Below are 24,654 nucleotides of genomic sequence, written 5' to 3'. Positions count from 1 at the left end.
GCCTTTTCTTAAGACTGAGGAAGCAAATCAAGCTTTGATGAATATTATATATATTTATTTATTTTCCCCCCGTTTTAATCTCGTATCAATTGATATTTCGAAATCACTGTTTGCTTTTTTACGTTCTTCCCATATTCTGTTACTCACGACATTAATTTCAAAGACATCTTTTTTGATTAGCAAACAAAAAAACTGCCATCAAACACAGTTTTCTATTGGTGTTTACATGTAGCATGTGTGCTGTCTCTTTCAGCCAGATTCTAGTTCTTAACATCCTTTCCATTTCAAGGATACAGCATTAAAAGAGGTCAGCAGATTGCAACTGGAGCGTAACCCCACCGAACCTAATGGTAACATTTTAGCAGGTTAAATAATGAATGCTCTCTTTGACACTATTTTACTAAATGTTCTATGTAGGGAGTTCAAGTAAGTGGGGTTTGCTGAGTAGGATTTGAGTAGTTGCACTTGTTTTGATAAATTGAGTTCATTTTTCTCCACGTGTGCAGCATAGATAAAAAGTTGATGCTTCGTATATCTCTCTCAACTGTTATCTTAATTAAAAATAAAATTCAAGTCGATGAAACCAACCAGCAAAAATCTTTCACAACTTTCTAAATTTATTTTAAAAATATAAATAGGAGATCCAAATTCAATGACGCCAATTTCTATTTATAATCTTTTAAACCCGACTTAGTCTTGTCAATTCAATCTCACTAACTCTTTAATTAACACAACTAAACTTCGCTTTGACATTTCAAGTCAGTAAATATATAATTTCGATCCTCTTCATTTTTAACCTTATATATATATATATAGAGAGAGAGAGAGAGAAAGAGAGAAAGAGAAAGTTCCCCCCCCCCTTTCCGGAATTTTTTTTTTTTTTCATTGGGTAAAACAGGAAAACCGACCGGAAGAATATACGCAATTAACAGTCGTGATACACTGGCTTTAGTTATTTCGGCGATCACTTCAAATAGATCGAATAACTCCTCAAAAACGAACAACCCCCTCCAGAGAATACACATAGCAGGTATAATACGCCAGCCTCTTAGCTATAGTTGCTTCGGCTGTAATCCTAAAGTTCAAAATTATAATTAACCTTTTAGGAAACTACTTCGTTTTGCGCATTTCACTTACTGGTCTTGTTCTCTTATTATCGTTCCTATCGCTTTTTAGAATTTGTGTTAATTTTCAAACTTAATTTGGGATGGCACATTGAAAAGTATTAAGTCTGGTTTATTCGTTTCCATAAATTTTTATGTTGGATTAAAGGGGAAAGTTAACTGTCCGTTTTGTCAAGAGAAAGGGCTACAATTGTTGTAAACACACACACACACACACACACACACACACACACACACACACACACACACACACACACACACACACACACACACACACACACACACACACACACACACACACACACACACACACACACCTCGATGCAAAGAAGAAAAAAAAAAGATAAGTTCCATTCTTTTAAAGTTATAATCGATTTCTACTCTTTTTCTGGCTCTAAGATTGGCAGTGGATGAAAAGTGGTAGAATCCATATTGGTAATCACTAATTAGTTGCTGGACCTCTGGGCAGATCTCCTGACACCATTACTCTACGCATTTTGAGAAGGCAAAACGAGAGCACCAGGTTAATAGTTGGATGGCTGACTTTTATCAGTTTTCCTTTTCCTTTTTTTTTTTTTTCCACTCATAGAATTTATTTGCCAAGAGCCCTTTCAGTCTCTCGTGTGTGGGAGTAATATATATAAAAAATAATAGACTTATTTCCACGCTGTTGGGTAGATATTGGGAGACTAAAGATATATTGAACAGACGCTATATTGTAGAATGTGTGTTCGCTCTGGAGCACAAGTTTAAGCACAATTAGAGAAATATCATCAGGAACAGAGGACTTGGTGTCCAAGCTGTTTGGGAATCTTCTGATTTCTTTCTGTGGATAGACTAGAAGAAATATGAAGTGAGCTGTTTTGGTACTATGCGAGATGATTGGTTGTGGTTGTGTATAAAAATTGGAGGAAAATAATACTGTGAGGAGATTATCAGATTTTTTTTATTTATTATTAGAGCGGTGCAAGCTGCAGTACTGGTTGAATGCAAAGCTGATTTCTGTTATTAAGTCGAATCATGCGTCTGGATCAGGAGAAGTGAAAGAGATCATTGAAAAGCGGTCAATCTCATTTGATATCAGTGTAATGCCACAGGACTATTTATTTATTTTATTTATTTGAAGTGAATTCCCACCAACGAAAAGGTGCAAACCTAAAGTACCTGCGTACGGTACGAGGACAAAAGAGTTTTTTTTTTTTTTTTTTGTCGACGAACATGACATCAAAACTGGCTGGTTGACGGACGTTAGAAAGTAAGAGAAATCTGGATAGTATTTCTAGTTCCCAAAGTCAGTTCTTCTCTTGGTAAGAAGTTTACCAAGAGAACAACCAACATCTACTGTACATTAAGAACGGTGGTACCTAATAGTAAAAGGTAGGAAGGACAGTGGATCATCTCGTAATCTGGTGGGAGGATGAGCTATTTGTACGAGTATTAGGTAACTGCTAACGGCAGATGTCGGTGCAACTGAAAAAAAAAAAAAAATGTGGGTAAAACATCTCATATGTAAACAACTGAGCAAGGGTGCACAGGAAGCAGGAGATTGTGTTGCATTTTAGAAGCTATGACTTGCTTGAAATCACTGTTTTAATTTTTTTACCAGTTCAATCCTCTCTAAAATTTGAGAAATACCAACAGGAGTAATAACAATACTACTACTACCAGTGCTTTTTTCCTGGCAGTAAGCAACGGTACTCAGTACCGTCACCTTTTTTCTTAATTTTTTAAAAATTTGCGATTTATTGACAGCAAAATGTATTATAAATATTCCGGTAGGTGGCACTGTGTTCACGAATTGAATTTTCAGTTTTGATTACTCATAAGTTGGTACCCTGCTTTCCTGTTTCATAGGTTGGTAGTACGTAACCGGAAACAGGAAGTTGTGTTCACTTCCGATTGCTTCCAATATCGGTTTATCAATTCTGTATTCACTCTGCAACAGGCAAGTGTTCACGTGAGTTTTGAATTAATCTAAGTTAAATCAGTGCAATCATCGTTCCAAATGAGTAAAATAAGTAGTTACTTTATGCTAATGAGAAAAGAAGCAGAAATTGTTGAATCTACTTGTGATCCTGTAAAACAGAAAACCAGCACCGAAAAATACACTTGGTGAAGACGATCACGAAACCAAGACGAAGATCCACGTGGTCAAAAGGAAGCAACTTCTGATAATGATTGGCCCGAATGTTGGACATTTTTACAGAAAAATGACTTCTGCGAGAGAAACGACTGGTTGTATGTCAAGAATAAAATGTTGGGCTGCAAAGCGTGTTGTGATGTCGGAAGTCTTGTCGTCGATAAACCCATGGGAACGAAAATTTCAGCGGAGTGGTCAAATGGTAAAATCAGTCATTTTGGAGACGCAAACAACAGTTAATGTCATTAAGAAAAAAGATTTACGATCATAAGGAGAGTGCAGCGCACAAAGCATGCCAACAAAGCGAGACGACGAGGGTATATCGGAGGATATGTTAAAAGCGTGGAAGTTGCTGTAATAACATCTTCATGGTGAGTACCGGCACTTTTTTTTTCAGAAAAAAAGCACTGACTACTACTAATTATAAAACATAATGTCACTGAAGTAGTTTTGTTTCTAAATTGGAACCATCCTCTGGTTTCCTCATTACCTCGCTAACAGTTGTATTATTATTTTTATATAGCGCAAAAGGTTATTTCCAAACCTAAAGTTCATTTTTTGCCGTGGCTAATATAATTGAAATTCATCTCCCACCTAAAGGCAATATCAACATCCATACCCCCCCCCTTACAGGATTATTATCATTAATAATATTTATTATTTTTTTATTTTTAATTTATGATATTAAAGCTTTTAAGAGCGATACAAGAACTGTAAAGAAAGTTCTACAACACAGGGGAATAATGAAACTTGTTTCCGAGGGGGAGGGGAGCTAAGATATGCAGACAACTGCTACCATTTCATATTCCTAAACCCTAATTGGGATATATCTTAAATCGTGTGAAGTTCTACAGTCAATATTTTTGAGTTATTGGGGTAAAAAAAAAAAAAAACTAGAAAAAAATTTCGGCTACAGTTTACCAATTTTCAAGGACATAGTTCTTTATATCTGCATATCGGTGGAAAATGTATTGGTCTTAAAATGTCAAAATTTTTTCTGAAGACTCTCTTGAGGATTTAATGTTATTGAATAGTGGCGGCTCGTGGCTTGAAATCGTAGGGGCACTGCCATTCGAAATATACATACACACTGTAAATACAGTGTTTGGATAAAATATCAAAATTATGGTAAAAATTAAAAAAAAAAAATTAAACATGAAAAAATATTGTTTATTATCGATTAAATTATACAGTTTATCATAATTCAAAATTATTTAAAAATAAAATCCATTATCATAACCCCAATGTTCTAAAATAAAAAAAAAAACTATAACAAATGTTGTCTTTAATTGTAATGTCCAAATATTTAAAAAGACGGAGCAAACACGATAAGCACTACGAACACTCTACTACTTGCGCAAACTGCATATAAACAACAGTGCCGCATTACGCTAATAGTTCGTATCTCACTATGACGTGCATATGCTTGCGCGCGTAGCAATATGACACTGTGGTAAACACAGTGCTGCTAGCGTCCTTCGCCCTCCTAAGTGCTACAAGATGGATTTTTATCATTTTTTATACAAAATAAGAGAATTGTAGAGGATTGTTGATGATAAAATTAAATATTACAAGCAAATATAAATAAATTAATAAATATATTTATATATCGAAAAAAATTGGGGGTGCTGCAGTTACGTAGTGCCTATGCACGAGCCGTCCCCCTGGTTATGAATGTTATTTGCGAAATCAAATAAATCATTAAATTCTCACATTCGAGAAATAAATGTTATCTTGGAAAGGGTGTAAAACACACACACACACACACACACACACACACGAGTGTGTGTCTTTTAAACCCTTTACGTTCCAACCATATTAATAAGTCTGGACCAATTTCGTAATCGATAATTATTAAAACAATTATAATTGATATCCTTTTAATAATCATTATGTCATAAACGCTTTCTTAAAGTAGTTCAACGTCTACTTCAGACATGTTCTATCTATAACACTAATAACCATTTTTATGATGGTGGTCTGGGCAAATGGGCTTTACGAAAATCTGTAAATGAGGCTGTAAGGTTGTTATTAAAGAATTACATACATACAACCTTGGATGTCTCTAGGAAGTCTTAAAAAAAAAAAAAAGAATGAAAAAAAAAAAAGACACCGGGGAAAGGCACACCCTGTTTTTCAATAGAGAAAGCAACAGTATATTGACACGGGTGTGAATCAGTTCAGAGTAATAGGTTTCTGAGAAATTTACTAGCCAGAGGGAACAGGACTCAACACTTAAAGTCATGAATACTTCTTATCTGCTCTATTAACACAGCAGCTGCTGCCTAACTAGAAAAGAATAAAAAAAAATCGGGAAAAAAAAGAAAAGAAAAACAGTATCCACTTAAAAAAAAACGGAAAAAAAAAAACCCGGTGTATATGCACTACGCAGGAGTTTACCATTAAGTAAAACAAAGAGTTCTTGGTTTAAAAAAAGCAATTACTATGATTTTGCTATCTTCCCATAATCTAGAGGTTTATTTCATTAACGACATGCTTGTATACCTAAACTTCACTCTCCTACAACTAATGAAAATGATAATCACAAGTTGGTAATATAAAAAAACCAACGCTTTGTTTGCTAATGATTATTGAGAAAGAGAGAATGGTATGGCACAGTTCACTGGATTATTTCTGCTACTGGCAGCTAACTGCTTTGACGGTATAAACACATTAAATACCGTTGTTTATTTCCAAGGTCATGTTTAACTGGAGTTTTTAGCTATATAAAGTAGTATTACAGCGCCCCCTCATTTATATATAAGGAATAATTGTTTTTTCGTCTTGTGCACCTGAAATAGACAATAATTGAGTGAAATAAATAAATTACGTTTGAATAATTTTGAATTTTGTTCTTCTGCTACAAAAAACTAAGAGCGACACTAACAGTGGCATTTTCTTTTTCCCTTCCGACATGATTGATAAACTTTTTATACATATAAAGCTTCTGATTTTAAAATTCTTTATTTTTAAGAATGCTAGATTTCAAGATATCTGTTTAGACATAAAATTCATTCACTTGATATGTTGCAAGTAGATAGCCATTTTATATATTCAGCAGAACTAATGAGATCCAGAATATTTTTCTTTAATGTGCTCAAAAAAATTAAAAATTCAAGAAAGTTATTCTCGGAAATAACTTAAAAACAGGTCTGCGGATTTCGCAATTTCTTTCCTTCTTTCTTTTTCATTTTTTTCTTTGTTTTTTTTTTCTCCCTTTTATTTATTTCTTTTTTCTTCCTTTTCTTTTCTTTTTTTTTTTTGAATGCAAACTAAACAATCGCCTGTTTTACAGCTCGTATTATCTTTTTTTAATTTTATTTTAATAGAAACAAAAAAAAAAGAAAGAAAAAAGCTGTATTTAAAACTATGCCAGTTAGATGTATTCAACTTATGAAAGATGTTTTATTTTATTATCATTTTTAGTTTTATATATTTATTTTATTTATTTATTTATTTCCTATTGCAAAATATTTGTGGAATGTAGAAGAATAAAGATATTCTTCCGAAGTGAAAGAGATAATCTCCCCCCCCCCCCCACATGCAAAGAACCTGCCTATTTTAAGCATTTTTTTTTCATTTTTTTCATTTAATGAATAGTTTTTGACTGTGCTGTTCCAGAAATTAAATCTTTGTGTATATATGATAACTATCATACGTGGAAAATACTAACCAAAAGTTATTCCCCCCCCCTCCAGTGAAATAATTTTAGATGTTCATGAACCTTCAATACTTAAATATTCGTTATATTCAAGTCTCCTCTAAATTACAAAATAGAAATAGTTTTAGAAATATTATTTTTAAAATTTATTTAGAAATAGAAAAATATTTTTCTCTTAGTTAACTGTCGCTTTTCATTCGGAAATTCGTCAGGTGATAATTATTCGCGATTAAAAAAAAAAAAAAAAAAAAAAAACATTACGTAATGTTTTGTGCATTCATGAAAACCACTGGTGCGTAGTAAATTATATCTCTACTGTGCTTTTATTATTATTATGTGACACCTCCATGGAGTCCAAAAGCCTCATTGAGGGAGAGTGTGCCAACAGCATCGAACGATTGAATCCCTTCCAACTACTAACCGCGCTCAAACTTGATTAACTTTTTTGCGAGCCATTATTAGCAGAGACTGTGCTTTCATGCACAATTATCGCAGAAGACGGGTATTCTTTTTTTTTTTTTTTTGTCTGTTTGTTTGTTTTGTTTTGTTGTTTTAATGATGTAAAGGTCAACGACAACCGTTACCACAGCATCTATACGTAAGTCTATTATTATTATTATGACTATGGAGTCCGAAGACTCATTGCAGGAGGCTCAAACTATATGGGATTTTTCAGTTGAAGGTGAATTAGCCAATTAAATGCGGAGATAGCCGAGTTTTTCTCATTGAAAGTCGGGTTTTTCATCTCGCATATAGGCAAATCGGTCATAAGAACACACGCAATTTACAGACAAAAAATAATATTGTTAGTGTGACATTGGGTGTTGATGGAGAATTAAGTAGTGGATACGGTGAGTTGTTTGTAGCTGGAAGATTAAGTAGTGGGGGAGCAGCGAGATGTGTATGTGTAGTGGTGTAGAGTAGAGTAGCGTGCTCTCCCGCGATGAGCCCTTGGACTCCTTGAAGGTGTCACGTAATAATAGTAATAACAATTATTCACTCAATCTCTATCATACGTTTCCTTGAACTCATTCACTGAGAGCGTACTCGTGACTGATTCTGGCAATCCAATCCTCTCATTCATCACTATTCAAGTAAAATATCCAATCCTCTCAAACTAACTACACTCTTTTGGAGTATTTCCAGACGTGACCACTTGTTTCTTCCTTTCTTGCCATGTATTGAAAACTTTCTTAAGTATCAATTGGTAAAACCCCATTACCAATTTATGTATTTCTATCACGTTTCCCTTATCCGTCACTTTAAAATTTTTTATAAAACCGCAGGTCTTCAGTCTGTCCTCATACGGAGCACTCCTAGATTTGTTACCATCTTCGTTACTTGCCTCTCGAATTTTTTTTTTAATATGAAAAAAAAAAAAAACTTCCTCATCCACAAGAGCCTAGACAACTAAACTGTGCGCAAGAAAAAAACAAAGAGAAACACACACAAAGTCAAAACAGATACTCGAACTTCAGACCCTTAGGTGAACAGTCTAATGCTCTATAGACTGAGCATACGGCCACATCTGTTGCAATGTTTATTTCTGAAAATAGAAGTATAATTTGTATTGATAACTATTTATTAAAACAGCCTCCAATTTATTCCTTAAACTCTACAGTTGTTTTCACCATATCATCATCTTCATTATCATGATCATTTTACCAAACTGTGTGGAAAGAAAAGGTAAAAAAAAAAAGCTCCGCCCGAACAGGGACTTGAACCCTGGACCCTTAGGTTAAAAGCCTAATGCTCTACCGACTGAGCCATCCGGGCTTATTAAGTTTGTTGTTTGTTTCTAGAGATAAAAGCAAAATTATTGAATGAAATCTTATCATATACATTAATTTAATAATAATAACAACGATTAAAACCTAATAAAACAATTTTATTACAGTCTTTTAAATACTTTAAAAACACCTAGTAAAACCAGTAGGCATGCAATACTAGTATCCCGTACGCGAAAGTTGTTTTATAACAATTTCTCATTCCCGTGGTCAAAATTTCTAAACAAATATTGTTTTCTAAGAAATGGTTTCAAAATAACATTAAGAGAGGGCGCTTCGAAGAATGGGCTGCCCTCTTGCGGCAAATATTTAGTCAGCTACTCTTTTATTGATGTTATTATTCCGGATGCACTGAACGAATTATATTCCTGAGTATTTTAATTGGCACATCGCCAAATTAATGCTTGAACTTCTATCTTAACGCGATTTTAGAAAGGGCGTACGCAGCAACGGCGAACTGGCTTGTAGGTTTCGTCCTAGTTTCTTATTTAAGCGATGGTACACCCCAAACAAACGGTTTATAAAATGTTATTTAAAAAGCAGTTTATAATTTTTAAAAAATTCATCGGTTCACATAAATTTATTAAGTGCAAAAAAATATATGCTTTTTCTCTCTTCATACCCGATTGTCAGCTGTTTTATAATGCGATGAACTGCTAATTTAATGTATAAACCGATGTACTTTTAATGTCAAAACAGGTGATGAAAATAGAAATTAAAAAGTCAGCTTATCTGGTTGGGCTGGGGAGGAGAACTTTGCATACATATGTGCTTACATCCACTTTCTTTCAATGGTGAAGGTACCTTTTTTTTCATAACATCAAAAGAGACCGATTATGTTTCTTCTATTATCAACATTTGAACTCGAGCCTTCCACTCAATGAAAGTGGTTATTACTGATTAAACTTTCAGTAATCTCTTTGATAATTTAGAATACATTTGACATGGTCATTATTATCAATGCTACTTCGAACTGCCGCTGATCAATCTGTTTATTAAAAAAGAATAAAGAAATAATCATGGACAATTATATATATATATATATATATATAAAGTATGTTTAGTGATAGCTGTTAAAGTTAACAGTAGTGTTCTTGATAATTCATTATTATTAATATTATTTTCGCATATGTTCTGTATACATCATGTCATTTGACTTAATTTTTCATTCAAACGCTCTGGTTGAAATGACCACACAAATTTTAATAGTAATCCTAAATACAAATGTTATTAAATATGATCAACGCTAATTAATTACCAAGAAATGATTACTATAAATTTAAAGTCATTTTCCAAATTTTGCCAATAAAAATGATTTTATTGGAACCAAAACTGAACCACATGGACATATTCTTACACATACATCCGAAGTACTAAATATTGTTAAATTTTATCTAGCTAGGAGGAATTATTAAAATATATAATTTCGCTACGTTTTGCCCTTGCAACAACTGGTTTAACCGAATTAAAAATTTATATGGCTCGACAAATTTTTGTAAGGAACCAAATAGCAAATATAGAAAATCTGATTGTTATGGATGTGAATATCCTAATTATTTTTAAATGCAAACGTTTCTCGTTTGCTATCTATATTTACGAGAATAGTGGTTTAGTTCGAAAAGAGTCGTATTGTATTCAATTAGATAAGGTGGTTCCTTACAACTTCCTGGCATCCGTTTCACTCTTAGGCCAACGGACAAAGTTCACTGCAATATTTATTCATACTGGAAGATATGATTTAAGTGGTGGCATGTGAAACCACAGATTAAGTAACAGCGTCTGTAAAAATTGTAAAAGGCAGGTTTCCGCTTAGTCAAACTATGCATGCGTTGTTCATCTTTTCACTCTCTTGAAAGTTTTATGGAAACAGCAAGTAATACAACTTAATAAATGTAAAGTACTTCAATGGCGTAGCCATAAGAAGATACGAAAATGTCTCTTAGGTTCCTCAAAATATAGAGAAAATTCTTTTCTACAGAAGAATGCTAGCATTTTAAATGCAATTTTTTTTTGGGGAAAAAATAATAAATCCGATACAGTAGTAACAAATATTGTAAATAAGATTTTGAATAGTAAAGTTTTTTTTTTTTTTCTTCTTTCATTCGGCATATATTCAACCCGAACGCAGCTCCTTCCATATTTGCGATTTAAGCTACGGCGTGACCTTTTTTTTTTTTTTTTCCCTTTTAATTCTTTATTGAAATCACTTTTGGTGTAAACTTGATCCTGTACGTAATTTCATAGGAGAGAAAAAAAAGAGAGAGAAAAAAAAAAAAAAATCAAAAAGTGAAAGATTGCTACAAAGTGTCCAGGAAATTGGTCCTTTTCTATTCAACCACAAATCTTGTAAAGTTCTTGAGTTTCCTGTGGACATACGTTACCACTTTGTGCACATTTATTATGCTACCTCTTGATACAATTTTAGCTTAAATTCTCGTTGCACGCTTATCATCGAAATTTCACAAAATGTAGAACACTTTTTTTTTTTTTTTGTAACTAACTTGTCCCCATCTTGACATCTATTGATTAGAATAGGATGAGTAGGCGGGCGCACACTATTTGAGTAGGTTAAGGACTATTTTAGATTCGGCAAGTATGAAAAAAAAAAAAGTTACATTTTATGTTACTTATGTTTTAAAATATTTTTGAACTATGATGACTGTTATAAGTGACAATCATATGGATCTGTGAATATATTGCAATACGAACTACATTTAGAACTGACTTTTACGAGAGGAAACTAACAAAAACAACACTTCCGAAAGAGGAGAGAAAGTTATTCAGAAGAAGAAGTAGTCGTATACCACATTCCAACATAATATAAACAGGACATGACATGGGCTGTGATGTTGAAGAATCGATACTTCTATCACCTTAGGTACTACTACAAGATCTGTAAAACTCCATATCCCACGTACGACTATTTGCTGCATGAAAGATTGACACGTGCATTGATAGCATCCACAAACTCACAAACCAAGAGAGCGAGAGAGAGAGAAAGAGAGAGACGTCAGACTAATTCTTGAGGTAGTGTTTCTTTAGTTGTGAATGCCTTTAGTGATAAATGTCATTTCCTGTTAAAAAAAAAAAAATCATATCATGTTAAAGAGAATATATTCAACACCTGTCACGTGGAGATGTAAATGATTGTCAATAGTCTGCACAGGATTTAACCTTTCTTTTTTCTAGTTTGAGAAATCAGCACACATATACTCATATCTGGATATCAACGGATTTGTTCCTGAATTTGACATATGGGCAGGGGTGTAGTTTTAAAAGAAATAGATAGTGCCAGGGAAACAAAAATTCAGAGCACGAAGAGCGGCATTATTATTATTATTATTATTATTGCTACAGCCATATGGCAGAGAGATTGCCTTGTTTTCTGAAACGAAAATGACAAAAACGGCAAGCTGCTATTTTTTGATCGAAAGCTGGAAATGCATTATAAGTCTCATTATTATAATTAATATAATTTATTATAATGAATTTAAAAATTTTGATAGTTTTAAAAAAGTACTAGGGCGTCGCCCTGGAGCACCCTGACTCGACTACATCCCTGCATATGGGCATAAGAGATGATATGGCCTCAGTAATATAGTGCATTCACAGGTTGGGTTTACTCATGCTTGTGAGTATTCTTAACCACTGGAATGGTTGATGTCGCGTCAGCTTCACCATCACTACAATATCCATTGAGAAGCCTAAATCTCAGCATATGTGATAATTCCTAGTTGTGTTCCATCAAGGAGCATGCGTTGGGATAGCCTTTTAGCACCAACGAACTACTAAAGACTGCTACTACTACATTATTTTTTGCATTATATATATATATATTTTTTATTACAATCCCACACACAACAGTTGGGAAACACACAGTACAGTAATACCTTGAGTAAGTAAGGGATAACATGGTATTTGTCCAAACCGCGTCCAAACTCCTATAAGCATGGGAGTTCTGACGCGGCCAACTAGGTTGGCTATGATATGTGAGTATGGCAAGTTTTCTATGACATGTTATGCTCATGCAAAGGTCACACAGGACATGGATACAGATTATCCCAATCAGAAATCCTGAATACGATTAACGACTATATATTCTCAATGCAGGAATCAACAAAAGCGGATTTGTTGCTTTTATATCAATAATACTTGTAAATAACTAGCTATGATATGTAATACGATGCACATATCATAGCAACATTTAATTTTAATGGTCGTCGGCCAGATAACCTCCACCTTAGTCATCATGTGGACACGCAATGGTAGAAAAAATAAGATATTAACATAACCATTCCAGACCACTGTGGTCTTCTAGAGAAGTTGGTGAAAGTAAACAGTCTCTAAAATACAGTAAACAGTCTCAAGAATACAACTGACATTTAAAAAAAGAAAAAGAAAGGAAGATATATTGAATAAGAATTTCAATTTATGCATTTGTATTGAATTAAACTGGACTTCTGCTGTATCTCATTTTTGGTCTACCTTATCATTTTACCGTATTGATGACAATATACAACTATACTGATTAATGATCTTTCTCTTATTGGCTGAATTCCTGAGGCTGCCCGAATTCACTTTTCTGCTTTGTTTACTGCATAACGACTACACTCAGTTTCTGCTTTGTGCTTCTCAAAGATATCTTTATGAGTTTCGTCATCCAAGTTTACATCTCCGTCTAAAACTATCAAAATGTGAACAGTTAACTTCATGTCATGATACGAAATGTTCCTTCATTCATGCACTCAAATTTCATCAACATTAATCTCAAATTATGGTTTGCAGTCAAGAAAATGTTCCTATATCTTCAACCTATGCTTTTGTGTATGTACCATAGGTTTCATCATTTTACTGGTAAAAGTGCTATACAAAACTAATATCAAAAAAATCTCAAATATAAGATATATTTGCGCAGGTGTTGCAAATTGATATTATGTTGTTCCATAATAGATGTTAAGACAAAGCAAAATGTTGATCCTTGAAAACGAAGAATGAGGAAGATGGAGACATTTATTTTAAAATAAATTTGGACTTTTATAAGTTAGCTTTTTAAAAGTTTTAAAATAATTCTCGTGAATGTTTTTAAGTAAATTTAAATTGCCTTTTTGGATAGCATTGAAATTAATCAGAAATAATCACTTGTAAAGAAATGCAAAAGCGGATTCTTCAAATTAATCAAGTCAGTAAAATAAAAATTTCAAATATCCTGTTATTCATGCGAATGCAGTGGTGAATACTTGACGCGTATGTAGTTTTCGATGCTATTTAAGAAGAGTTGATAACCGTCAGCTTTGGTCTCAAACATTGAAACCTTATCGTATATCATATCAATGCAGATTAGTAAAAAAGGGGGAAAATATTGCGTACTTCGCTGGTTGTGTAATCTTCAGAATGAACAGCTTAAACATAGCACACCGTATAGAAAGTTCTGCTGGATAAATACTCGGAGATCTGTGTCATTCAGAACTATTTCGCTATAAACAAAAAAAAAAAAAAAAAGATTAGTATTTATAAAAAAGATTACCTCCATTCATATTTTCGAACACTTAAATGTACAAAATGTATTTGTCTTGATGAAGAGCGGTAGTGTTTACAAAATAAAATATGTTGGAAATTATGATCAACATGCGTGTTTGTGTGGGGTGTTCTCCCACTAGGATGGGTAATGCCACCATACCTTTAATTTGTTCGAACTGTCAAAAAAAAAAAAAAAAAAAGTAAAATAAAATAAATATGAAGTAAGATATCGAAATGAGACAAACTGAATAAGGTTTCTATAATCATTCAACCAAAGAAAATTACATTTAAAGAAGCACTGAAATACATCATTCTCTTACTCTCCCTTGTTATTTTGTGCATCATCATTTTTCTTTTTTTAAAAAATTAGTTGCAATGCTTTAAACCAACATTTCTTAAAATGTATTTAAAAAAAACTTATATAAAACTATAAATACATTAAAAGAACAATTCTCACATTTCTCATATAATTTGAAGATCAAAATGTTATCATGACCGCTTGCACTGGACTTTTTTTTTTTTTTTTTTTTTTTTTGTCGTTCTAGAGCAGGGTGTCATGTAGGTATGCACCTCCGATTTGCAAGCAATAAGCTCTTGGTTCAAATCCTACTGTGCCATTGATGTTTATGAATGCTTTTAGATGATAGATATTTTCATCACTAGGTGTGTAACTACCATCTTGCTTATTAGAAGTGGCATGAAAAGACACTTTGGTCTCTGAATCTGAATTCTCATTAATGAGCTGAGGATTGGGCTTCCGACAATTTTAATCTTTGATGGATGGAATTGTCATAAAAAAAAAAAGATATGAAAATCGATTATTTGTAACCAAACAATCTTGTCACAAATCATCTTAGGTCATTTAATTTAATTTAAAAGGATTTAATGCAAATTGCTTTAAATTCTTCAACGTTTTTCCGTAGCAATCCAAAATCTTACCATGTTTAATAAATAAATTAATTAAATAACAACTCGAAGGCTTGAACCATAGAAAAATCCGCAACCAAATCAATAGAGTAGAAATTTCATAATGTACGAAACACCTCAATTCTTGGTCATAAAATTAATGAACGAAGCCTGCTTACAATTCTTACTTTACTGTGCTTTTAAATTAAATTGCTTGCATAAACATGAAATAATCCAACTTATAAGCGCAATTCATGAAAATAAACCGGAAACAAATGGCGAGTTATTTATTTTCTGATTAAAGTTTCTCAATAAGCAAGATTTTCAATAATTTACACAATTTACACTATTTTCTTTTGTTGCTATTTATAATAAGAATTTATTTAACGCTATTCGCTAACTTACATAAAGGCTGTAATAATATGAAATATTACTCTGTTAAAAAGGAAGGAAAAGCACATTACTTCATGAACACTGACAATAGGGAGCACTGACCTACTTTTTTTGTTATGAAGTATCTTTATCTACATGTAAACAGAAAAGATGAGAGGTGCCTCCATTACTGGATTGTGATATATAACCAGCTGCCTGTTTGACTAGATAGTTAATATAACGTAAATTAAATGTTCGACTTCCTTCCGCATGTCCATTCACAATACGGCGGGAGAAGGGTTTTTCTCCTGGAAATCTTTTTCAATCCACAGCATATCGAACCAGCTGACCGTAGTAATTCACAACCCATTCCAACTGTTTTAGTTCCATGAAGATCCAGATGCAATAAATAATTAAATAATAACGAAGTTTTTCATCCCGAAACTTGCGTTTTTAACCTCTCAACTAAAATAAAATAATAGTAATAATAATTATAATAATAAACGACCGTAGAACTTACTGTTTCAGACAATAATTACCTGGTAAGGTTTAAGTGCCCGAGATTGTAGCAGGTTCGGACGTCATCTCTTCCCTGAAGGCCTTGATTCTTTGATAGCTTGAGCTCACTATCAGTTATAGCTGAAGAGCAGAGCCTGGATGAGATTTTTTCTTCAATAATATTTTTGATGGAAGCACATAATTAATATTTTAATTATTATTTATTTAATGAATTAATAAAAAAAAAACAAGCCTGACTTACTCAGGAATTCTCGGATTTCATATTTGTCCATCAACTACTTCAAGATACAAAGGAACATGAAGGATCGTGTAATTTTCAAATGCTGGTTCCATTTAAATTGTTATAAACACATTTTAGAGTATATATGCTACTAGTATGGAGCTCGAGTATTTCTCGAATTCAGGAAATTCAAATGGCCAGAGAGAAAGAGAGAGAAAGAGAGAGAGAGAAAATAAATTCATATCTTTATAGAAAAACATTTCTATAAAGAAAAACAATGAAAGCATTTTCATAGAGTAGTTGCCTCAATATTACCTCTATGATCAACCAATGGAAGATGGATTATATGCCCAAAGCAACAGTATTGTGTAATCTCTTTGCAAAGTCATATTGAGAATAAAACCAACTTCACATGCTGAAATATTATGAAAAGTCTTGAATAGGTATATTGCAATGCAGTAGGGAGTAGAAGAAAATCTAGCCAGTCACATACAAGCAGTCACAACCTAAATTATTTCAATTTAAGTTGTGACTTTTCAATTATTTCAATTTCCGAATTATTTCAATAGAAGGTAAAAGCTGAATTTATTTCCCAAAATTGGCTGTGAATTATTCGACATTTAAAATGGAGAAAAACTTCTAGATAAGATTACAGTAATCCCTTGATTAATGGACCCCCGATTAGTGCGTTTTCGATTAGTACATCATTTTTTTTTCGATACCAAATTCGATTCGTGCGCCTATATACATCTTAAAAATAAATGTTACAAATTTTAAAAATTTTCTATCTATCTATCTATTCATTTTTATGGCTAACTATTTTAAAAAAATCACTCACCAGAATGAAATAATTTAGTTACCGATTTAAAACATTTTACAAAGTTATTTTTAATGGCATACTACACTACTTCCATGTACACTATGTATACGATGTTCCAAATTTTTACCGCCAAAATTTCAAGGACACACACAGATTCCAGACCCTTCGACACTTCTGGCATGTCACAAAAAAGGAGAATCCATTCCGATAATAGGGTAATCAATCCGTCTTCTGGGATGAGTTGTTTATTATTACATGTCAGAAATTAACTTCTCTTTTATGATCATTGTAGTTTTTAAAGTGGTAACTATTTTGCTTGTATAACAGTTAGGAAATTTTATCCATAAAGCACGTGATTTCGCGTGTTGGCGGCCAATTCGTACGTCCTTCATTTCTTTCTCCCCTTCAATGATAACGTCCAAGAGTTAATTAAATCTCATTCTGAAGAATTGAGTGATTCCGACCTGCTAAATTTAGATGCACAGCGGGAAGATCCCGAAGAATATGAAGAAAATATAACCACTGATAGTCAGCCAAAAGAGATTTCACAGAAACAATTTGAAAATATTTTTCGTACAATCGAAGCTTTTAAACAGCAATGCTTAGAGGCTGACCCTGATGAAGAGAGAAGCAGAGGAGTAAAAGAGGCAATAGGGCCATACCGTCGGTTGTATGAAAAAAAAGAAACAAAATGCCCGCCAAAGTAAGTTAGCTCAATTCTTTGTTAAGAAGCAGAATAATAAAATTTATATTCTGAATATGTTTTATTGGCTTTCAGCTTCATGGTTTTCTTTTAACTAGGCCCTGAGACATACCTTAATTCATTTATAAAAGAAATTAAGATTCAAAAAAGAAATTTGAGGAACGAATTATGCTTTTTCCCATAGGTTATTATATTCGAGTAGGGCGTTTTCGATTAATGCGCCTGTTTTAAAGAACGCATTAGGTGCACTAATCGAGGAATTGCTGTATTGATTATTTTCATGTGTCTAATTTTCGATTTTTTCTAGCAACAAGGTTGCATTTTCGTAGTCCTCTGAGAGCTTTCACCACAAATGATATAGTAATAAATAAATATAATAACACAGTTGTTATTTATTTATTAGTAATTAACAATTGTTGGAGTAAAGGCTCATTACAATAAATAAATCCGCTATCGCCTTTTAACTCTAACTTTTTGAAAACTGGGAAAGGGGTCAACCAACCTCCACCCTGAGCCAATCACAGACAGCTAACTCAAAACTATCAATCCCATCACAATATAAAGCACTCGATTTTTTAATCTTTGGGGTAAGAAAATTTTAGAAATATAAAAAAATTACTTTATAAAATCATAATGTTCACTCAAGTTTATTATTTTAGCATTATTATATTAATAATAAAAATATGTAAAATGATTATAAATACTAAATTATAAAACTACGAAAGTATTTAAGATTATTATAGGTATTTAAACTTTTAATATTAAGTTTAAATAAAATTAAAATATTAAAATAAAATTAAATGTGAAATATTAAAATAAAATTATTTGTGAAATATTAAATTAAAATATTAAAATAAAATTATTTGTTAAATATTAAATTAAAATATTAAAATAAAATTAAATGTGAAATATTAAATGAAAATTCTTTAATTATTCAATTATTTTGAAGATTGTAATTATGCAATCTTCAAAAGATGGCAGATATACAGCGCCACCAGTTGTTGCCTACTAACCTATGCGGAAATAGAGCCATTTTTCTTTCTGATGCCGGGGGATAAATAATTCAGCGTGTTATATTTTTATTGAATTTTGTGAATCAGCTCCTTTTTACTTTTTCTTTCCTGTGATAAATGCCTGTTATAAATGCCTCCAGGGTCGGCCCAGTTAAACATAATGTTTAGTAGTTAATAAATATCACCTAAATTTAATAGTATACAAATATTAGTTTTACTGTTGTTTATATTATTATTATTTAATTTGAATTGTTCTTTGAAACGAGAAGTAGTGTGATAGGATTGATAAATATCAAGAATTTTAATTGGTCTTAAGTATCTAGTCGTCGTTGCATACTAGACGGCCATTGGCTCCTCCCTAATGCCATTTTTATTCACCAGTATCATGCAAATACATGCGTCCTTCGAAACTTGATAATGATGAATATTGTTGTGTTGTACGACAAGGCTATGCCATTACGTAAATATCATGCATTTACGTAATATATATATATAGGATTATATATCATCAAAAAATAAGCGAATATTTACGACTACTATAATGTATCCTAAGCATTATAAAATAAACTTAAACTTACGTAAATTAATTAATTAATTGCAGTTATATTTAACAGCAAAGAAAACAGATAAGTTTTATGTCAATTTAAATATCAGTCAGACAGCGCTCATGGCGACGTATGATGCCTTGGGCGCTGTTCAATAAGTGCGGAGGTTAAATAGTAAACGCTCAACAATAAAAGTAGCCATTAAACGTTCATTTAAATTCCTGTCATATCTTGTTTGATGTGCAGCAAGTGATATAAAGTTGTCAGGGGAAATAAAAATAGAAGAAAAAAAAAAAGAACGAAAGAAAATAACACTCCACAAAATTCGTTTAAAGAAAAGGAAGACACGATTTATAGGGACGTCGACAGGAATTTTTTTAGTTGTAAAAGAACAATGTATCCCAGTTTTCTTTTATTTTCGTCTTTTTCTCTCTCTTTGAGTGTCTGACTATCAATTTTTAATACCACTGCTTTTTTGATGTAATAATAATGATAATAATAATAACATAATGTTTTAGATCTTCGGTACTTAAAAAAAGGATGTAATACTCTTAAAATGAGTACGTAAAATCTTGTAGTACACTAAATAACTAAAAATTGCTGTAGTATGTCGGTCTGGTTGGAAGGGTGGTTAGTGTATCCGCTCTCCAACCAACAGGGCGCCATTTGAATCCCACAGTGGATATGGTGAGATTCAAACCCATGTGGGTATGTTTGTGATTGTCTCTAGGTTCAAGATGAATTTTATTGCCAGATATGAGACTACTATCCAGATTATTTGAAGGCCTGGAGTCACTTGAAAAAGTTCCATATTTATTTTTCTTCTGGTAGTTTCTAGAAGAGGATTTCCTCAATATGTAAAGATATGTTAAATTAATTTTTTAAAAAATCCTCTTCCATCCACAGAACGATGTACTATAGTTTTACACTCGGAGGGACCCACATAAAACAAAATAATAATAATAATATTTTGAATATTTCCGTATAAGGTTTATTCAGGTGTTTTATTTTCCCTAAAATATCGTATTGCAATTTTTCCTAAAATACCCTAAACAGGAAGTTGTTTACGGGTGAACGTGAAAGGTGAAGTTATTTAGTATTTACATGTTTAGAAAGTGCTTTGTACCCTGTATCCATGTATAATTCAGAAGGCATTTAAAAGACTCCAAGCTTTCTGATATATCCGTAGGTAAATCTATTCGGAAAGTGTTCAGAGACGTCTTTCATTCTTCTGTCACTCTTTGTCAGCCATTTTCCAATTTTAACTTAGAAAATGAATTTTTAAATGTATAGTTAAAATCGGGGCTCGACAAATACGTTCACCTAGTGGTGATTAGATTTTTCCAGCTGGCAAGTAGCTATAGACTGAACAAAACAGAATACATTTTGATTTAATACAAAAAAAAAAACTTACTAAACCCTTATTATTTAAGTTAAGGGACATTACATCCCATATTGTTTCATAGCCGAATATAGAAACGCTTGCGCTTACGCAAACGCTTGCGCAAATGCTTACGCTTGGACTCGCCGAACTTTATATAGTTTCTATATTCGGCATGAAACTCTTTGAATTTCTTATTCGGCTATGAAACAATATGGGATATAATATCCCTTAACTTAATAATTTCACGTCGCCGAATTGAAGCCTTTGGCTCTTCATACATATAATTAGTAACTTACTAAACCCTTTCTTAAACTTGAAGAAAACACAGAAGAATAGACGTGATGTAAAGGACCGTTCTAGTTAGAAAAATTAATGTTCCAAATTATATTTTCCAAAAAAAATCAATCTTCTTTTCATGATTCTTCCTATTCTTATTATTTATTCACTTCTTCTATTTTGGAATGATTCTCTCACAAAGGAAGTATTCTCCAAACAACGATACAGCACCACTAATTACTTTAGGGAACTCCTATTGACTTGCTGGGATATATCATTAAACATGGGGGAGTGTTGGGCGAGTATCTCTCTCTCTCTCTCTCTTTCATGGCGAGTAGGATTTTGTATAATTTGTCGAGTCCTGGAACTTAAAATAAAATGTCTTACTTTCTCCTTCTTCTGATTCCGCCATGTGTTTTCCTCTGACGCTCGATAATCCTAACCAAGGAGTATATAAACAGACAGTAGGAAGTCATTTCAACAAAAACCAAAAGCCATCTTCATCACTTAAGGAAAAGCGAAACGCACTTGGAATATAAAATCATTTTCTGTGCGAAGAATGGTTATGCATCTATAATGGACTGGTTTTAATGGCGCTAATATTGAGTAGCTGACTTTAGTTTACAAGCATCGAGACAAGATAATTTTAATAAATTTTATGCATTGGTGAATTCTGCCTTTGCTTGTTGAACTGTGATGTGCTTAATTATAATTGTTCCTTAATTGTTCTGCAAGTAGTTTTGTGAAGTTGTTAGCTAGTTCTGTAGAGTGGAACGGCTTGCACATTCTTAAGTAAACCTAATTGAATGTGTCGTTTATGATCGTAATACATGTTATACGTTATTGTAACATTATTTCATGAAATTAAAAAAAAAAAAATCTTGAATCATAGATATTATGCTCTAAAGTGCTAAAGTTCTCTCTCTCTCTCTCTCTTCAGGTATTCTATTTTCTTACTGAATAAATAATCATCTATTGCCTTTTTTGTACCCCAGTATGAGAAGCTTTTTTTTATCCTAACTTTTTGAAATTAATGGGCAATTAATCACCCATTCTTCACCAGTAGTTGAGATCAAGGCTATTTGAAGACGTTTCAAGGCATTTGAAACGTCTTCAAATTTGGGGGAGAGAGAGAGAGAGAGGAAGAGAGTATGACAGACAGTTGCTGTCAACTCGTAATTTTAAGTCCTAATGTTTGTATTGTTATATGAATTAGCATGAATTCCACCGGTGACGTTTTTGAGATGCGGGGTTAAATATCCGAGTTTCCAGGAGAAAAAAAAAAACTTTAAAAAAAAGAATAAATAAAAATGAAATATAATTATAAAACTGTTTAAGTAATTAATTTATTAAAAATACTCTAGTTAGTCGATCCCTGAAAGAGATAGACTTACTCATAAACTTCCTGGAAAAAAAGGTAGAAAAAAGTTTCTCTTAATCGAGTATTTTCTATAATAATAATAATAATAATAATAATAATAATAATAATAATAATAATAATAATATTATTATTATTATTATTATTATTATTATTAAATAATACGCGTTTATCGTTCTCAAAGGGAGTAGATACTTTTTTACCTCTAAATTTTCTGGGAATTAGAAAATAGTGTCTACCTCTCGTTATCGCTGAAGATGTGGATGCAATCCCTTGGATTCTAGAATAAGGGGGGGCAATGCTTCCTAATCCTAATTAGCATTTATCTGTATGTATTCCTCTGTGTGTTCTTCAGTCAATTTTGCTGAGTTGTAGGATTAAAAATCCGACTTTCTCCAGAATAAAAAATTCCTGTTTACTTACCTTAAAGTGCCATTAACTCTAAAATCTGTTGGAAAATAAGCCTGGAAAACATGCCTGTAATCAGCGACTATAGTCGAACCTACAGTCTTTTTTTGCAAACCTAGAGTCATAAAAATTATCAAAATTAGCCAGATTATTTTCTTAATGTAATACTACGTTATACTTTTGTGCCATTATAGTTTAGGTTAATTGTGTCAGTAAATTTTATTTCTTAATATAGGTGGAGAGTGTAGCTTATTCCTGCAGTTCTACTCTTCTACAAGTGCAGTTTTAAGTAAGTACATAAGATTCAATTTTTTTTCTTTTTCAAACCTGTTTTAAATAGGCATAAATGTTAATAAATAAAAAAAAAATAAATAAATATTATTTTTAAATAAAATTTAAAAAAACGCTATATAGTATATGGTCAGCCAAGTCAAAATTTTACTTTCGTTTCATTACAAACACAAAATTCTTAAAACAACTTTTGAAATCTCTTCTTTACCACATGGAGAGCTATTTTCAACAATACCAGACGCTTAACCGCTACTGTGGCAGAAAATAAATCAGTCGATTTATTTTCTTCTGTGTTTTGAATAATTATTTTTGTGGTAAAATATAATAATTGTTGTATGTATCCCAGATGATTATTAATACAAGTTGATATCATCTGTTATAGCAGTTTATAGCATTTGTTGTGCGTGTGTGTGTGTGTGTGTGTTGTGGCATTAAATTTCAATGTGCACCAATTGCTAATTACGGTATAAAATGTTATATTATAAATAATTAACAGATATAAAAGGAATGTTTTTTTCAGGCTCTACATCGTCTCCATTTAGCAGTAACAAGGTCGTAGTTTCTTTAAAGGTGTTTTCTGTGCTGCATCCCGTTCTCCTTCAAAGAACCGCTGTGCAGTTAAAACACGCCTTTAACCGTAGGCGTACTAGCATAACTGCTAGTCATGGCCCGAGGAAATTTAATACCTCAATGACAATAACTACGGTTCACTAATAACAAATTGAGAATGGCAGCCGTGTGGCGTCCTAAAAGTTTGGATTTTGCAAAATCTCCTCAGACACCCTTTTCGTACCTTTTTTTTTTTTTTTTTTCTGTCGTTATTTTTAAGTTTTTAAAATCAACCTGTTTGTGTTCCTCAACTAGATGTGATGTCTGCTCTTCATTAACGCAGTTTGGAACCACGACATGTGCCTATTATTATTATTATTATATGTACCAAGGAGTAAAAGGCCTCATCGCGGGAGGACATTCCACTCGACATTCTTTAAACTCTCATCAACCAACATCCCTATCTATACACTACACAATTCATCAACTATACACATCGCCATCTACCGCCACTAAATGTATTTTGTGTTTTATTAGGATGTTTATTAGGTGCGATTTTCCTGTACGTTGGCTGAAAAACTAGTGTTTCTGGGAGGAAAAACCCTGATACGTCCGCATTACAGTTGTTATCTCCTATTAGTCGAAAACACCTGGATTCGAATCCCGTAGAGAACGCGTTTTTCTAAGAGGTTTTATACAATGATCTTATATTGAAGTTACAGTTTTTCCTCCAGCCAAAAGGGCAAATTAGCCAGTCAACACAAACAGTAGGCAGCTATAATTACCGAAATGTACAATAAGTCTGTCAGCAGCCTATGCTGGAGCCTAAATATTCTCAACCCACCTTTTGATATCTATACTTACATTTGAGTGTATACTCCACGTCTTCATTGTCTTGCAAGCTATCATTCGCATGAGATTTGAACTGTTTTCGCCAAAAGTGGGTTGGATTATTTGGAATTATAACAGAAGCAACTGTGATTCTGAGGATAGCGTATTATATTGTTAATTGTCTTCTTCTTTTTTTTTTTTTTTCGGGAT

At 32.5% G+C, this 24,654-nt stretch overlaps 1 long non-coding RNA gene and 1 other non-coding gene across 2 annotated transcripts in view; one reads left to right on the top strand and one right to left on the bottom strand.

The window, feature by feature from the left end:
• The first annotated feature begins 3,581 nt into the window (after positions 1-3,581).
• Positions 3,582-24,654, top strand: part of LOC150099508 (uncharacterized) — a 31,797-nt gene continuing 10,724 nt past the window's right edge. The window contains exons 1-2 of the long non-coding RNA XR_016549386.1: positions 3,582-3,635; positions 23,009-23,062. This is a non-coding gene — a long non-coding RNA (uncharacterized LOC150099508). The remainder of the gene's footprint in view (positions 3,636-23,008; positions 23,063-24,654) is intronic.
• On the bottom strand, positions 8,629-8,701 carry TRNAK-UUU (transfer RNA lysine (anticodon UUU)). The gene has a single exon. It is a non-coding gene; the product is annotated as a tRNA-Lys (tRNA).

The sequence above is a fragment of the Typopeltis vanoorti genome, chromosome 14 (assembly GCF_054136105.1).
Source record: "Typopeltis vanoorti isolate ZY-2024b chromosome 14, IOZ_Tvanoo_1.0, whole genome shotgun sequence".
In the NCBI taxonomy this organism is placed as follows: domain Eukaryota; kingdom Metazoa; phylum Arthropoda; class Arachnida; order Uropygi; family Thelyphonidae; genus Typopeltis; species Typopeltis vanoorti.
Note: the sequence above shows the minus strand (reverse complement) of the source record. Positions and strands in the feature narration are given on the sequence as shown.